At 44.0% G+C, this 17,688-nt stretch overlaps 1 protein-coding gene across 2 annotated transcripts in view; it reads right to left on the bottom strand.

Moving 5' to 3' along the window:
* Window positions 1-17,688, bottom strand: part of LOC144826662 (beta-1,3-galactosyltransferase 2-like) — a 228,161-nt gene that overhangs the window by 148,996 nt on the left and 61,477 nt on the right. The window lies entirely within an intron of this gene.

Here is a 17,688-nt window from a genome sequence, read left to right as displayed (position 1 = left end):
ACAACAATGATGGACAGAATGTGGATCAATGTCACACATTCACGCCAGTCAAAAGATCTGGGCCCAAATCCATCGTTTTTCCACTCCACACCACCCTGGGTTAGACAATGGCGATATGCAAATCAGCGCTGACCCTGTGCCCCATGGGAACAGTCCAGTCCGAACTACAAAAGCCATGTCCTTCCCAGAACGGAAACAAGCATCCGAGGACCGGCCCGGTTTCGAGGTAACACCTCTCATCAGCCCGGCTAGCTTGCTTCCAGTGGTGTGGAGTGCCTGGGACTCACGTCTGAGCATCCCCAGTACACTTAGAGCGGTTACTGCAAAAACAACAATGATGGACAGAATGTGGATCAATGTCACACATTCACCCCAGTCAAAAGATCTGGGCCCAAATCCATCGTTTTTCCACTTCACACCACCCTGGGTTAGACAATGGCGATATGCAAATCAGCGCTGACCCTGTGCCCCATGGGAACAGTCCAGTCCGAACTACAAAAGCCATGTCCTTCCCAGAACGGAAACAAGCATCCGAGGACCGGCCCGGTTTCGAGGTAACACCTCTCATCAGCCCGGCTAGCTTGCTTCCAGTGGTGTGGAGTGCCTGGGACTCACGTCTGAGCATCCCCAGTACACTTAGAGCGGTTACTGCAAAAACAACAATGATGGACAGAATGTGGATCAATGTCACACATTCACCCCAGTCAAAAGATCTGGGCCCAAATCCATCGTTTTTCCACTCCACACCACCCTGGGTTAGACAATGGCGATATGCAAATCAGCGCTGACCCTGTGCCCCATGGGAACAGTCCAGTCCGAACTACAAAAGCCATGTCCTTCCCAGAACGGAAACAAGCATCCGAGGACCGGCCCGGTTTCGAGGTAACACCTCTCATCAGCCCGGCTAGCTTGCTTCCAGTGGTGTGGAGTGCCTGGGACTCACGTCTGAGCATCCCCAGTACACTTAGAGCGGTTACTGCAAAAACAACAATGATGGACAGAATGTGGATCAATGTCACACATTCACCCCAGTCAAAAGATCTGGGCCCAAATCCATCGTTTTTCCACTCCACACCACCCTGGGTTAGACAATGGCGATATGCAAATCAGCGCTGACCCTGTGCCCCATGGGAACAGTCCAGTCCGAACTACAAAAGCCATGTCCTTCCCAGAACGGAAACAAGCATCCGAGGACCTGCCCGGTTTCGAGGTAACACCTCTCATCAGCCCGGCTAGCTTGCTTCCAGTGGTGTGGAGTGCCTGGGACTCACGTCTGAGCATCCCCAGTACACTTAGAGCGGTTACTGCAAAAACAACAATGATGGACAGAATGTGGATCAATGTCACACATTCACCCCAGTCAAAAGATCTGGGCCCAAATCCATCGTTTTTCCACTCCACACCACCCTGGGTTAGACAATGGCGATATGCAAATCAGCGCTGACCCTGTGCCCCATGGGAACAGTCCAGTCCGAACTACAAAAGCCATGTCCTTCCCAGAACGGAAACAAGCATCCGAGGACCGGCCCGGTTTCGAGGTAACACCTCTCATCAGCCCGGCTAGCTTGCTTCCAGTGGTGTGGAGTGCCTGGGACTCACGTCTGAGCATCCCCAGTACACTTAGAGCGGTTACTGCAAAAACAACAATGATGGACAGAATGTGGATCAATGTCACACATTCACCCCAGTCAAAAGATCTGGGCCCAAATCCATCGTTTTTCCACTCCACACCACCCTGGGTTAGACAATGGCGATATGCAAATCAGCGCTGACCCTGTGCCCCATGGGAACAGTCCAGTCCGAACTACAAAAGCCATGTCCTTCCCAGAACGGAAACAAGCATCCGAGGACCGGCCCGGTTTCGAGGTAACACCTCTCATCAGCACTCCACACCACTGGAATCAAGCTAGCCGGGCTGAAGAGAGGTGTTACCTCGAAACCGGGCCGGTCCTCGGATGCTTGTTTCCGTTCTGGGAAGGACATGGCTTTTGTAGTTCGGACTGGACTGTTCCCATGGGGCACAGGGTCAGCGCTGATTTGCATATTGCCATTGTCTAACCCAGGGTGGTGTGGAGTGGAAAAACGATGGATTTGGGCCCAGATCTTTGGACTGGGGTGAATGTGTGACATTGATCCACATTCTGTCCATCATTGTTGTGTTTGCAGTTACCGCTCTAAGTGTACTGGGGATGCTCAGACGTGAGTCCCAGGCACTCCACACCACTGGAATCAAGCTAGCCGGGCTGAAGAGAGGTGTTACCTCGAAACCGGGCCGGTCCTCGGATGCTTGTTTCCGTTCTGGGAAGGACATGGCTTTTGTAGTTCGGACTGGACTGTTCCCATGGGGCACAGGGTCAGCGCTGACTTGCATATTGCCATTGTCTAACCCAGGGTGGTGTGGAGTGGAAAAACGATGGATTTGGGCCCAGATCTTTGGACTGGGGTGAATGTGTGACATTGATCCACATTCTGTCCATCATTGTTGTGTTTGCAGTTACCGCTCTAAGTGTACTGGGGATGCTCAGACGTGAGTCCCAGGCACTCCACACCACTGGAATCAAGCTAGCCGGGCTGAAGAGAGGTGTTACCTCGAAACCGGGCCGGTCCTCGGATGCTTGTTTCCGTTCTGGGAAGGACATGGCTTTTGTAGTTCGGACTGGACTGTTCCCATGGGGCACAGGGTCAGCGCTGATTTGCATATTGCCATTGTCTAACCCAGGGTGGTGTTGAGTGGAAAAACGATGGATTTGGGCCCAGATCTTTGGACTGGGGTGAATGTGTGACATTGATCCACATTCTGTCCATCATTGTTGTGTTTGCACGTATCACCTAGCTACGGCACATTCCTGCCATTTTGTTTTGACGTAGGGCAGCGCAGCAAGATTCCCAGCGGCGCTGCCTAACAGAATCATGATAAGCTGCTTTCATTCCAAAATAACCCTTGCTGGCTTTATTTTTTAATTTTTTTAAGGAAACCGTGATTGCATTGTGGACATTTTACTAATACAATTCCCAGCAAGTTTTTATTGGAGGGTCAGTGCTGAACAGCCACGCCATCAGGGCCGGACTGGGAACACAAACCAGCCCTGCCAGTACAGCTGGACCAGCCTGGTGAGAAGGGGGTGCTAGTGGGAAGCACTGCTGCCTGTTTTTTTGTTACAGGTTGCCGACATTGCAGCACTGCTGCAAAACCCACCCCCAGTAACAAAACTGGCCCCTACAGTTCGAAAATTGTCCCCCACCCTTCTGACCCACCGGGAAAACGCCTGGTGCCTGCTACAGCCAGTCCGGCACTGGTTGACAGATCACAAATTTGGACACTGGACAGGAGGTATGGTTCGACAAAACGCGGCCTTCTTTCTGTATGTAACAGAAGGATAGTGCTCCTCCCAAGTTTAAGGCGCAGAGAAAGTGTTGGTTCTTTCAAGGACAAAATACCTGGTTTGCTCCTGATGATCAATAAATTGGGAAACCCAATAAACCCTTGGAGGCTTGGGCAATACAATGTAAAAGTAATGGGTGCCAACAAGGGAATTTATTTGCTAATGACTTAGTAGAGTATAGAATTACTTGTAGGATTAGTCCATCTGGAACAAACCCCCATGTGTCATAAGACAACTTCACTCAATGCAACTGATTAGCACAGACAACAAAAACACGGGAGGTCCTAGACTGTGAGAAGTACAACATTATTTATATAAAGTAATAATTAAAAAGGAGTTGTGAGGAACTACTCACCGATGCGGCCCCATGGGCAGGAATTCTATGTGATCAGGCTCAAGACCATCACAAGGAAACTCCTGATCCGCATCCGGACTCGGAAGAGGACGGCAGCAACCCCGGAAGTCATCGCGGAGGACCAATGAAATCGGCGGTCTGCGAGGAAGAGGGCGGGCACTTGCACGAAGCTGGAGAGCGGGAGAAGACGACGGGAGGAGCAGCGAAGACGGAGACACCCTGCGGAGAGACCAGCGCAGAGAAGCCCAGGAGAGGAGATATTGAGGGAGAAGAAACAGACGAGCCCTGGTGTGAAGAGTGGTGGATTCCACCGGAGGACGCTGAAGAGCGGCCGCGGACTCTGGAGAGTTTGCGGCAGGGGCCGGTGAGTGAGGGAGTGAGTACCACGAGGACTGGAGGGAGGTGGGAAGGTAACCAAGGGTTGCAGGAGAAGCGTAATGTAGGTGGCAGATTGCACTGTTTGTCATGCTGATGCCTATTGCTGTAAGTGCGACCCGTAACAAAACCTAGAATCTGGTTATTGTTTTCATTTGCTCAATATAATGAGATTACCCGAGTCTACCTCTAGTAGGGTCTATTGTGGTTTAAAGTTCTTAGTTGGAAGATGTGGGATCCATACTTTATTTCCTCCCCCACCCCTCACTAGCCCCTTTCCTTCCATAGCACTGATTCCAAGCTCTAATTGTGCCTAATACTGAACACATCCAAGGTGTGGTGACGGGTTACCCCACTTGATATTTAGGAAACTGGTGTTCTGACGGCTCCTTCTCTTTCCTCTTTTATGAGCCTCCAGGAAACCCCCTTCGACTCCGAAGACGAGGAGCCTGAACCATCGCCCTCTACCCCAGTATTTAAAGAGGAAGAATTACCTGAAGAGGACTATTGTGACGCCCGGACATCTGTTTTACCTGAACCTAAGCTTGTTGAAAATAAAACTCTACCTGTTCGTAAATTCATCCAGCCTCCTCGCCTGTATATTAAACCTGCGCTCCCACAGGAGTACATACACATGAATGAAGTCAGCAAGAGATCATGAAAAAGAAGTATAAATAAATGATCCTAACATTTCATGACCAGCAACTATTCCATAACAGTACATAACACGACAAATCTCAAAATGAAAATATATGTCGCAAGAGATTTAACACAATTTCTCCGGAACAGAAGAGAAGGTGGACGTTTCGGTCTTGTGGCTTCCGTCGTTCAGACCATCATCAGGACAATAGTCTTTGCTAGAACAAGACTCCTAAATAAATATAATACAATGTATTACACAAATGAAAACATGATATTTCTCCAACAGTACATAGAAAGAAAAGGAACCCGTGTAGAAAAAGTGCCAAAGTTCAATTTATCAAAACATTGATTTTGTGAGATAAATGCACATTCCAGATGAAAACATCCTAACTTGAGATAACCACCATCACCTCTAGAGATGGTCAAAGGAGAGGCTTACTTGTGTACAATAATAAAATGCAGCCATATACCAAAGGATAAATCAATGGTCAAAACGCCAAACTTAGTTATATCTTGGGAAAAGAACACGTCACATTAGACGGTTCTTGTAGGTGACATCCTGATTGTTTATTTCTTTCAGAGATACACCAACTTTCCATACCTGGCGTCTATGGTGCGCATAAGTACTTAAAGGATCTGCCAAATCATTCGTTGTGGGCAGGAGAGCAATCTTCAGTGTGTGGTGTTTTATGACTTTCTTAGGTTTCACTACACGGAGCACAAAAAGAATATATAAGTATATATGTTTTAGTACAACAGACATTTACTCATCAAATGTCCTAATATTAATTGAAGTTAAGTTAAACGTCAGCATTTAATAAGGAAAAAGAATACTCGGGGGTTAAAAAACTTGAATCCCAAATAACATTGTGTTAGATGATGCTTGACCCGGCTGATTCATGGTTAACACTATGCCGAGGAAAGCCAACTGATTGAGATCAAGGGATGTGTCATCAAAAAACATAAATTATAACAACGGGCACTGATACATGATGTTAAAACACCTCGTATCATATATATTTATACGTAATAAATACCGAGGCTAGACAAACATGGTGAGCGTGAAACACGGCTGCTAGATTACGACAAAATTTGTTGATTAAAAGTGACAGAGGCTACAGTATAGACGTGCCCTACTGTAATTGGTATCAAGAGAATAACGGAGCACTGAAGGTTATTCTGACATTTGAAGTAAAATCTCTATCAGTTCTCTGCAATCTAACCACACGGTTAAAGCTCTATGTTAAAGAGATGGTGCTCGCGAGAAAATAAAAAGACACCTAAAGCCTTGACTAAACAATAAAGCGGACTGATAGTAACTTACGAGGCCAGTCAATGGCGTGGCATGAAGACAGCAAGCGTCCAACATTCAAAGCAGCATACATAATTGAGAAAACCGAAGCCGATACTTAAAGGACGCGAACCGGAATAACTTCACCCGGATCGAATAATCAACAATTGGTGAACATAAAGAACGGCCTCAAAGTGCCTTTGGAATCGGCGGCCATCTTTAAGTGTCTGTGTATGAAACAAAATGCAACGGATATGGAGCATGGCCCTTAAGGCAAAGGACAGCTGATATGTAAAGGGATTATCCTTAACCGATTGTCATAAAAGTAACTAATAAACACATCTGGGAAGTGCAAATGAAAACACAAAAAAATAAATATTGCTTGGCTTTGACACGTAATGAACAAGCCTGCATCTATTAGTAACTATGAAGGGTTCATATTACATTACAATCAACATGCAATATCAAGCATAACTGCAAATCCTTTAAATATATGTCAAGACACATGTTAAAATTATCTTATGTTGACACATGTTTGAAATATCAACATCTTGCACAGTAATTAGCATGTTAAGTCACAGAGTAGTCATATATTGCTAATCAACACAGTGATCAATGGATACATGATATTATTACACATGTCATAGTCTGGACCTGTGATACTTAGCAGAATAATGGTAAATTAGAACCAGCAGAGATTCATATGCTTACAGTATACACAAACTTACTGAACACAGATATTACACTATCAGAGTGTTACATGTCAGGGGTATATTGAGCAATATAAGAAAGAGAGCAAAACAGATGAAAATGTCACTATACATCAACTATCAGCTATATATATATCTATCAACTTGCTGTCTAAGGTGTAACTGTAAAGGCGCCGATGTTATTAAAAGGCATGCCAGTGTCTGCCACTCAGTCTGAGAGTTCAGGCCATGTTTCACTGTGTCAGCTCTACAAATCCAACGTTGTTCTTTGAGTGTGAGAACACGGTCTTCAAAGGATTGTCTAATAGTGGGTTTTACAACCTCGATAACCCACCACAGCATTTCTTTTTCAGTATGTTTCTTGTAGATATAGTGTTCAACTAGCAGAGCATTCTCAGTTTTACAGCGGACCCTGGATTGATGCTGAAGGATCCGCTTTTTAACCACTTGTGTTGTTTTTCCAATATATTTCAAACCACAGGGGCATTGAATGCAGTACAAAACATTTGACGTAATGCAGTTTGAGAAATTGTGACGTGTCACTGTTTCACCATTGAGATCAAAAGATTTGATATTACTGGTGCTTTGACAAGCTACACAGTGATTGCACTTAAAATGTCCAATCACAGGGGTCAGTTGCCTCATATCATCAACCACATTTTGTTGTGGTGTTTTGTAGGCATGCACAAGCCGGTCTCTCAAATTGGGACCTCTTTTGAAAGAAAAAGAGGTTTGACTACTAGTTCTGGCAGGGAGGCTAGAAAAGGCCAGTGCTTTTAAACTATTCTTTTGATTTTGTTGGTAGCTGTCCCAAATGTTGTGACACAGACTAAGTGTGGTTGTGCAGTCTTCGATTTCACTGTCAGCAAAGCTTCACGGTTGTTGTACCAGGCTCTTTTCAGAGAAAAGTATCTAAAAACGGGAAAATGATTTTGCTGTCTCCATGCAAGGCGGAAGATTCGGGTTCATTTCGCACATTTATTTTTAAGGGAGTTAGATTAACATTAAATAGCAACGTGAAATTTCAGACACATTCTTGTTTGTCAAAATGTTACATTTAAATGATATTTATATAAATATGCGTTACAATAAAAACACAGGTGAATTAATTCACCATGTTATTAGGTACATTGTAGTGCATCATGGGTGTTGCAGTGTCCCAGGTGTGCGGTGGGTGGCTAGGGCGGAGTTAATGGAGGAGGGAACAGGAAATGAAGTCGGCAGGTGAGGTTTAAAACATGGGTGGAAGCAGAGAAGGTGAAAGCTTTGGCTGCGTGAAAGAGGAGAACGAAGACGGTGCAGTAGATAGGTGGGGGTTAATGACAGATTATCGAGAGGGGCTGAGGGAGAGGGAAGGAGTGCAACGAACAGAGAAAGATTGAGTTGGTTTGAATGGGGAAAAGGAGATGTGATATTTGGATGCAAATGTACTCAAAAGGCGGATTGGAGGTGATGTGGGGGTGAATAACATCATAGAGAGGGATATTGTGATTAGTGATTGGATGGTTCAATAGGGAGGAGGAGTTGACTAACGGTTGAAGAGGAGGGAAGGCATTAACAAAGCAGTGACAGAGCAAAAGGGTGAACAGAAAGTGAGGAGAAAGATCGTAGCCACCACAAAAAAGAGGTTTTTGACAAACATGTTGGTAATCATTATAATCGACTAACTGTGTTTTTTTTAAAAGCTAATGACAATGTTTAAAAGTGTATCTACACATGTATGTTGATTTAAAAGCATGTCTGATTGTTATTTACAGTTATCCCCTGACTTTGTTTGAACGGCGGCCCAGCCGTGAGAGCCTTGGATTAAATTGTTTTCATTTTTACATACAACCAGCGGGATTGATTTGTTTTGAAGACACACATTTTTAATATTTCCATTAGTTCACACAGCGATTAATTCACGTTCACGCTGTAATGAACTGCCTTGCATTCTCTGACGAACAGATAGCATTGACCTCTCTGCTCCTCCACTTTTATCAGATGTGCCCCTTGCTACTGACAGCACAGCTAGGGAGGAATGGGAGAAGTTGACCAATTTAAAGAAACGACAGATTAGGGTTGCCCTACATGGGGCTCTTATGACCAAGTATCTACGGGAAGGAGCCTACCCCCCGAGTCTGCTTGTCAAGTTAGAACCCAAGATCTTCCTCGAGGACAAACAATTTCGGGTGGATTGGAGCTTTATAGCTAACAAATGCATCAGAGATTGGTTGAGTCTGATGTCCAAAACGGCCAAAAGGCTGAGTGAGGAGCTGTTGAAGGAGATTCTTGAGCTAGAGGACACACTGAAGAACAACACCGTATTGGCAGATGCTAAGGAACAACTAGCACGTATACAGGGTGACCTCCTGGAATATAAGACCTATATGGTCAACCAGAAGATCAAGGGGCTGAAGAAAAATCTAGAGCGTTTTACACATACCTGGGCGTTTCCATACACAGAAGATGAATATTATAATGTCCCAGTAGTACAGCCACGTGCTCAGAATTTACAGAGAAGAGGACAGAATTTTCAAAGAGGGGGGTATAGAGGAACTAGGAGGACTCCCAACAACTGGCGGTTTGATAACACAAGCAGTGAAGACGAGGAGGCACTTGAACGCCCCACAACATCTAATCCGAGCTGAGTTAATTTTGCACCAGAAAATAGATCGGATGAGGATTTGGGGGTGCTCCTGAGGGCTTTTTTTAGAGCAAACCCAGCGAGGAGGTCGAGGGGGAGGGGGCAGGCCCAGCAGGGACGAGGCAGAGGCAGGGCTCAAGCAACATGGCAGACACACTCCCCCCGCATTACCCGGAGCAGAGGTCGAACCTTTCAGAACTGAGTATTGGGAATCTGCCAGCATCTACCTACTTTAATGACATTGTAGTCAACTTATCTTCATATACTTTATCATCTAGTGAAAGGGAGGTCCTTAATAAGGGACTTGCGTTTGTGCCGACCCCCAAACACGACTCTTTTTTGTGCAGAATTGAAATAGCGGAAATGATGAGGAAGATTAAATTACAAAAAAAAATTTCAGACAAAGAAAAGACTCCCCTATCTATTTTTCACACTAATCTTCATCGCCCATCGAATGTCTGCCCGCCCTCGGCTTCCTTGGGACCCGAGGTGGCAATGTTCGAACAACGTGTATTACGAGAAATTGAGAATCTTGATCATTCTAATAATCAGAATTCCACACACAATATGAGTAAGGCGGACTGGCTTGCTGTGAGAACACTGCAAGACAATTCCGCCATTACCATAAAACAAGCCGATAAAGGCGGGGCCATTGTTGTGCTTAACACCAGTGATTATGAAAAAGAGGTCATGACACTGTTGGAGGTCCACACTAATTACCATCCTCTTATGCGTGATCCCACCCCGGAACTCCTCGATACCATTAAAATCATGGTGGCGGATGCTGTGGCTAAGAAATGGATAACATCTAAGGAGGCGGACTTTATTATTAACACCAAACCACGGGTACCGGCATTTTACATCTTGCCGAAAATTCATAAGCCACAGCGTCCGCCTCCTGGGTGCCCAATTGTTTCGGGCATCCAATCAGTCTTGGAACCCTTGTCGCAGTTTGCAGATTTTTTTCTGCGTGATGCTGTGATAACACAAGATTCGTATGTGCAGGATACCACAGATATACTGAATATCATCAAGGAAATGGATTTTGAGCCCAGTAACCAACTTTTAGTAACCATCGACATTGAATCATTGTATACAAGTATCCCCCAGGACGCGATGCTGGTGGCAGCAGCGCGCGCCCTGGGTGAGTTGGGATGGTTCTATGACACACCCCAGTCCTTTGTTATGCAATGCATAGAGTTGGCACTTACCAGAAATTTTTTTGAGTATAGAGGCCAACTATATTTAAAAACGTCTGGGACGTCTATGGGGGCCACATTCGCCCCAAGTCTGGCCTGCATTTATGTGGGCCAGTTTGAGGAGAATGTGGTCCACCACTCCACCAATCCATATCTGAGTAACATCTCGTTATGGAGGAGATATATAGACAATGTCCTCTGTATCTGGACAGGTACAGAGGACCGTCTAGTGTCATTTTTACAGTGGCTCAACCGGGCTGATGATAGCCTACGGTTTACTTGGACCATTAGTAACACGTCGGCTGTGTACCTTGATATCGATATATCTGTGGTTGATTCCAAATTGGTAACAATGTGCACCATAAGAACACCGACAAAAATTCTCTTCTTCATTACCGTTCTTTCCATCCCCGGGCACTCAGGGATAATCTCCCTGTGGGACAGTTTTTGTGATACAGACGTAATTGTTCCACCACCGATGCATTTTTAGAACAGTCGGAGGGGTTGGTTACCAAACTAAGAGAGAGAGAGTATCCCATCACAGTGATCAAACAGGCACGCAAACGGGCCCTTACACCCCACGGGATGCGTTACTTGAGAGAAATGTTAAGGAAAGGCAGGCTTGTCTTCCCATAGTGACGACTTTTGATCGCCTTTCCACTCAAATGCGCCAGATCATTAGAAAACATTGGTCCATCTTGGACACTGCATCTAGCAAAATGCCTACCCCCCGGTTCGCCTTTAAGAGAGCACCTAACTTGAGAGATAAGTTGGTGCACACACGCATTTCCGCTCAGTCCCAACCATGCACGCTCCCTACTGGACATTATCCGTGTGGAAGCTGTTCTGTATGTGGTCTCACCACTGCTACTAAAAGTGTTACATTGCATAATCGAAGAACGTGGCATCTCAATCGCTTTAGCAATTGTAACACGTCACATGTAATTTACAGGTTGACGTGTAGTCGCGGGTTGTACTACATTGGACTGACTTCATGGAATGTGAAAATCCGGTTTCAGGAGCATGTCAGCACTATCAAAGCGAAAAAACTGACCACCCGTCTTGTACAACATTTCACAGAACAGGGATATGACTATAGGGATTTCAAATGGACAGTTCTGGAGAAAGTTGCTGGCGAAACACACAATATGGAAGCGATTCTAGCTCGGAAGGAAGCCAAATGGATTTTCTCCGAGAAGGCTGACCGGGAGGGACTTAATGATGGGATTGAATGGAACAGAGTGAGTAGGTGCTGAACGACGCTATAACAATGAATATCATTTTTACCATTTCAGACGAATCATGAGCATTTATATGCACCCCTGTTTGTGTCGTCGCCGGCGTGTGCATCATTCATGCCATTTCCCTGGCTGGTTTAGCAGCATACAGAACCATTCCTGGTGTGTTTCTAGGCTTAGGAGCACCCTTGCCCTTGACCGGGCTAGCTATGGCATTGACAAATTTGGTCAACTGTTTATAGTGGTGCCCCACATATGCACGGGTCCTTGAATGTCTCTACTCTTTTTGGTGATTGCCTTGTAAAAGTAATAATAGATTTTGCAACGCATAGATTCCATCATCATTTCCGCAGTTACAATAATTTTCTGCTGCATTTCTGCTTCCGATACACTGTTTCTTTCTTTTATTGCCAATTGTGAATAATGTTTATCCTTTCAGGGGTAACGGGTATTAATGTGGCACTGCACTCAATTCATGATGTCAATTAACTTTATTAAAGTGCCCGGACCCGTTCCAAAATGGCCGCCTGCTGGTTTCTGACACGTAACGTGACGCGTCAGCACGTTGTTTGCAATGCCCGTAATGGGCTTTTATACAGGCGGTGCCAGCAGTTAGTGGGAGCAGCGATTGGGACCGAGCAGACTCGGCAGCGGTAAGAGAACCTTTTGAAACTTGGGTGGCTGTGCTAGCCACGTGCATTAACTTACGTGTCATTTACAGCGAGTTTGAAGTGCCCGCTTGTGCCATGATATTAAATGGGGGGCCTGTTGGCTCTCCGTTCACCGGGCGCATGGGTATTTCGTTCAGCAGTATTCTGTTCAGTATCTGTTGGGGGAGAAGGCAATGCATTTTATTGGAGGGGTCAAGCTAGTTGGTTCCCCGGTCAGGGTACTTGATACCTGGTTGAGGGTTACGGCATGCATGTGCAATTACCATTGACCTCACGGCGTGCATACTTTGTTTTACAGGGGGCCAGATTTTAACTGCGCCACCACCAGACACGTGATCTTATGACACAGTGTCTAACGCATTTGATGGTTGTAGGTATGCAGTAGCTGGCAGCCATCAGGTAACAGTGGACTTTTCCTAGTGTGTTTCTTCTAAATGTTGTATGTCCATAGCATTGTGGCTTCATCAAGTCCTTTGTTGGCGGCTAACTTTTCTTTTCCGCTTTGTTTGTTTGTTTTTAATTATCACCACAGGTCCTGTGGACTTACAAAAGCAAAGACTGAAAACAGAACCCATTTTTGCCCTGATGAAATTGCGGAAATTCAAGGCAATGAAACATGTCGGCACAGAGTAAAGATACATAGTATATTATTAACCATTTTTAAATGGGAAATCTTGCAGCATCCGAATAAAACAGTCCAGCTAGCAAGTTTTTTCCTTTTTAGTTTTGATTGTTTTTGGCTATCATAGGGGTTCTAGGTGCACACACATTTGAGTTTTACTTGAATTTAGTTGGGGGAATTTAGAAGATTTTCATTTTTGCACCGTGTTTACATCAGTTAGGGAATCACTATCTGTAATTTTCTTTCTTTTACTCACACAAAGAGAGAGTGGCCGATGATGAGAAGTGGGTATACTGGCAATTGTTAGCCAGGAACCCCTTCGGGCAGTGTTACCGTGAGGCACTCTCTCTTTGCTCACTTTATTTCTAGTGTTTAGAGTGGGAGTGGACCTGGGTGTAATTTTTAGGACTAAGTAATAAACACACCACGACCTTGAAGTATAGTGTTAAGGTACACATCTAGAGCATGAGTACAAATTGGTTCTGAACTCTGCCACTGGTCATGAGAAATTTGGTGTGAGGTGGGTTTGGCCTCTTTTTTGTTGAACATCCCCTGACGAAGGACCTGTTGGGTCTGAAATGCATTGGGTTACAATAAACTACGCATAATGAACTGTGTCTCAATACGTGTTATTGGAAAAAGAGGTTCGGATGGCCCGCCATAACATGAGAAACTTGGGAAATTGCACTACCTTGCGGGAGGCAAGTTAAATGGTTGAAATAGAAAGCGAACATGGATTACATAAGGATTACATAAAAGGTTGAAAAGAAACATGGTTTAAAAATTGGATGCAAATGCAAATATGCTGTCGCCACTGGTTCGGGGCTTAAACTGGCCCCGAGCTATGATGCCTTTACAGTTACATCTTAGATAGCAAGTTGATATATATCGCTGATAGTTGATGTATAGTGACATTTCCATCTGTTTTGCTCTCTTTCTTATATTGCTCAATATACCCCTGACATGTAACACTCTGATAGTGTAATATCTGTGTTCAGTAAGTTTGTGTATACTGTAAGCATATGAATCTCTGCTGGTTCTAATTTACCGTTATTCTGCTAAGTATCACAGGTCCAGACTATGACATGTGTAATAATATCATGTATCCATTGATCATTGTGTCGATTAGCAATATATGACTACTCTGTGACTTAAAATGCTAATTACTGTGCAAGATGTTGATATTTCAAACATGTGTCAACATAACATATTTTTAACATGTGTCTTGACATATATTTAAAGGATTTGCAGTTATGCTTGATATTGCATGTCGACTGTAATGTAATATGAACCCTTCGTAGTTTCTAATAGATGCAGGCTTGTTCATTATGTTTCAAAGCCAAGCAATATTTATTTTTTTGTGTTTTCATTTGCACTTCCCAGATTTGTTTATTAGTTACTTTTATGACAATTGGTTAAGGATAATCCCTTTACATATCAGCTGTCCTTTGCCTTAAGGGCCATGCTCCATAGCCGTCGCATTTTGTTTCATACACAGACACGTAAAGATGGCCGCAGATTCCAAAGGCACTTTGAGGCCGTTCTTTATTTTCACCAATTGCCGATTGCCCGATCTGGGTGACGTTCTTCCGGTTCGCGTCCTTTAAGTATCGGCTTTGGTTTTCGCAATTATGTATGCTGCTTTGAATGTTGGACGCACGCTGTCTTCATGCCACGCTATTGACTGACCTCGTAAGTTACTATCAGTCCGCGTTATTGTTTAGTCAAGGCTTTAGGTGTCTTTTTATATTCTCGCGAGCACCAGCTCTTTACCATAGAGATTTAACCGTGTGGTTAGATTGCAGAGAACTGAGAGAGGTTTTACTTCAAATGTCAGAATAACCTTCAGTGCTCCGTTATTCTCTTGATACCAATTACATTGGGGCACGTGTATACTGTAGCCTCTGTTGCGCTCCGTGTAGTGAAACCTAATAAAGTCATAAAACAACACGCACAAAAGATTGTTCTCCTGCCCACAAATCATGATTTGGCATATCCTTTAAGTACTTATGCGCACCATAGACGCCAGGTATGGAAAGTTGATGTATCTCTGAAAGAAATTAACAATCAGGATGTCAGTGAGAGGGAGGCAGCTTTCCTTATAAACAAGTCACCTACAGTCCCAGCAATTTATATACTGCCTAAAGTGCACAAGAGCCAGACGTGCCCACCTGGCCGTCCTATTGTGTCAGGGTGCAACTCCATTCTCAAGCCCCTGGCACAATATGCGGACTTTTTCATGCGTCCATTCGCCACAGAGAAAGAGCACTATATCAGGGACACCACAGCTGTTATTAACGTGGTGGAAAATCTTCCTTTTGACAGCAGTAAGGAACTCTTGGTGTCAATGGACATCGAGAGTCTTTACACGAATTTTCCACAGATTGATGTTCTTGCGATTTTAAATAATCTTTTGGAAAGTAGACCCAGACCCCATGCAGTCCCCACAGACTTAATTGTAGAATGCATTTGCATCTCCCTCTGTGAAAACTTCTTCATTTGCGACAAAACCTTCTACCAACAACAGAAAGGGGTGGCAACGGGCCAATATCTACGTGTCTGAATTCGAAAAACAATTCATCTATGACATCAGTAATCCTTTCGCAGCCAGCTTGCGATGCTGGCTGCAATATATATATGATATTTTTTTCATTTGGCGGGGTACATGTGATACCCTTATGGAATTCCATCATTCACACTTGTGCATGACCAACACAGTATGGACTTTTTAGATATTTCGATCAAGGCTAGTGTTGATAACACTCTATATACCACACTATTCACAAAGCCGACTGAACGCCACATGCTCCTGAAATATAATAGCCATCATCCACAAGCCCTGAGAGATGGTTTGCCCTTCGGGCAATTCCTTCGCCTTCAAATAAATTGCTCAAGATGGGTTGATTATTTCACCGAAGCACAACAACTGAAAGTAAAGCTACATGCCCGCGGGTATCCAAACAAACTACTCAAACAGTCGCTCAAACGTGCTTGGTATAATGATCGTGAGGCACTTTTACAGGTGACAAGCAAGACATCAGTGCCCAGATTGGTCTGTGTCACGACATTCGGAACAGCGAGCAATTCAATCAAGAAACTAATTTCCAAGTATTGGACATTACTATCTTGTCACCCAGAATTGGTAGAAAAGCCTATGTTTGCTTTCAAAAGAGGCACTAACCTCAGAGATAGACTGGTACATGCATACAGAACCAAAGATACCAACATGGTCGAAAATATGCGTCAATTAAGTCCAGTCATAGGTCACTACAAATGTAATCATTGTACAGCATGTTCAACCACCAGTAATTTAAAAAGTTTTTTGCTGAATGGCAAGACCATCACTCTTAAAGGATTTTCAAACTGTAACACGTCTAATGTTGTGTACTGTATCCAATGTCCTTGTGGCCTTCAATATTTTGGCAAGACCACACAGGTAGTGAAGAAACGCATTCTCCAAGACCAATCAAGGATTCGCTGTCGCACAGAGAATGCCCCCTTGGTTGAGCACTTTCTTGGTCAAAAACACACTGAAAAGGAGATGCTTTGGTGGGTAGTAGAGACTGTCAAACCCACAATTAGACAACCTAATGTGGACCGTATCCTAACTCTTAAAGAACAACGTTGGATCTGTTTGGCAGACTCTGTCAAGAAAGGCCTTAATTCCTGCACTGAATGGCAAACTTTGGCATGTCTAACCTAAAGGCATTCCTTTTGACTTAGTTGTTAGCTCAGCAATGCGTTTCTGTGATTATTTCAAAGACACCAAACTATGTCACACTGCCACATGATTGTACACACATATGCTTGTGCATGTTTAAAGAGCTTGATAATGAAATGATAAATATTCTCTTTTCCATTGAGGTATGTTACAACATTCATATTCGTGATCTCAATATTTCCGCATGGTAATGTTGTTTAAACACATGATTATTCACAGGATGAATTGTGATTTGCTATTAATTGGATGTTAACATATCATTTTGTGACAAACAATATGTGATCGTAATTTGTGTTATTTTTAATTTCACACCGAATTTTTTGCAAAACTGATCAAAATGTTTTTTAATATATTCCAGTTGCATTGTGTGGTTTCATAATTGCAACTGTTACCAGCACTTCGACTCTTTTGATATAATGTAGTTTTCGAGACACTTCAATATGGCCGACGTTTTCCTTATTCAAATACTGAGAGCAAGTCCCTCCTTTGTCTCCCCGGCAGCAATTAAACTGCTTCCGGGTTGTCCATTTAAAACCCAGTCAGCTGCTAGCCCTCTGCATTCGCTGCGGACCGATGCTACTGACCCTGTACACGGAACACGCTATTGCGCTATCATACAAGTAAGTTACTTCACTGCGTGGCTTTATTTAATTTAAGTGTTAGCATTAATCTCTAGTTGAGTCCGAGTATCATGAGCGATATGTTCCATTAGGTTTACACCTTTAACTTAATGTTTCCGATGGTCCTTTAAAATACTTTGACCTCGGAGTCTTCGATTTATGTTTAACACCAATTTTAGATGTTAATATAGCCCATCGTTCTATCGATGCGGCTCCAAACATAGTACCATTTTTC

Source organism: Lissotriton helveticus, chromosome 1_1 (assembly GCF_964261635.1).
Source record: "Lissotriton helveticus chromosome 1_1, aLisHel1.1, whole genome shotgun sequence".
NCBI lineage: Eukaryota > Metazoa > Chordata > Amphibia > Caudata > Salamandridae > Lissotriton > Lissotriton helveticus.
The sequence above is the reverse complement of the archived record's forward strand: the minus strand, read 5'-3'. Positions and strand labels throughout refer to the sequence as shown.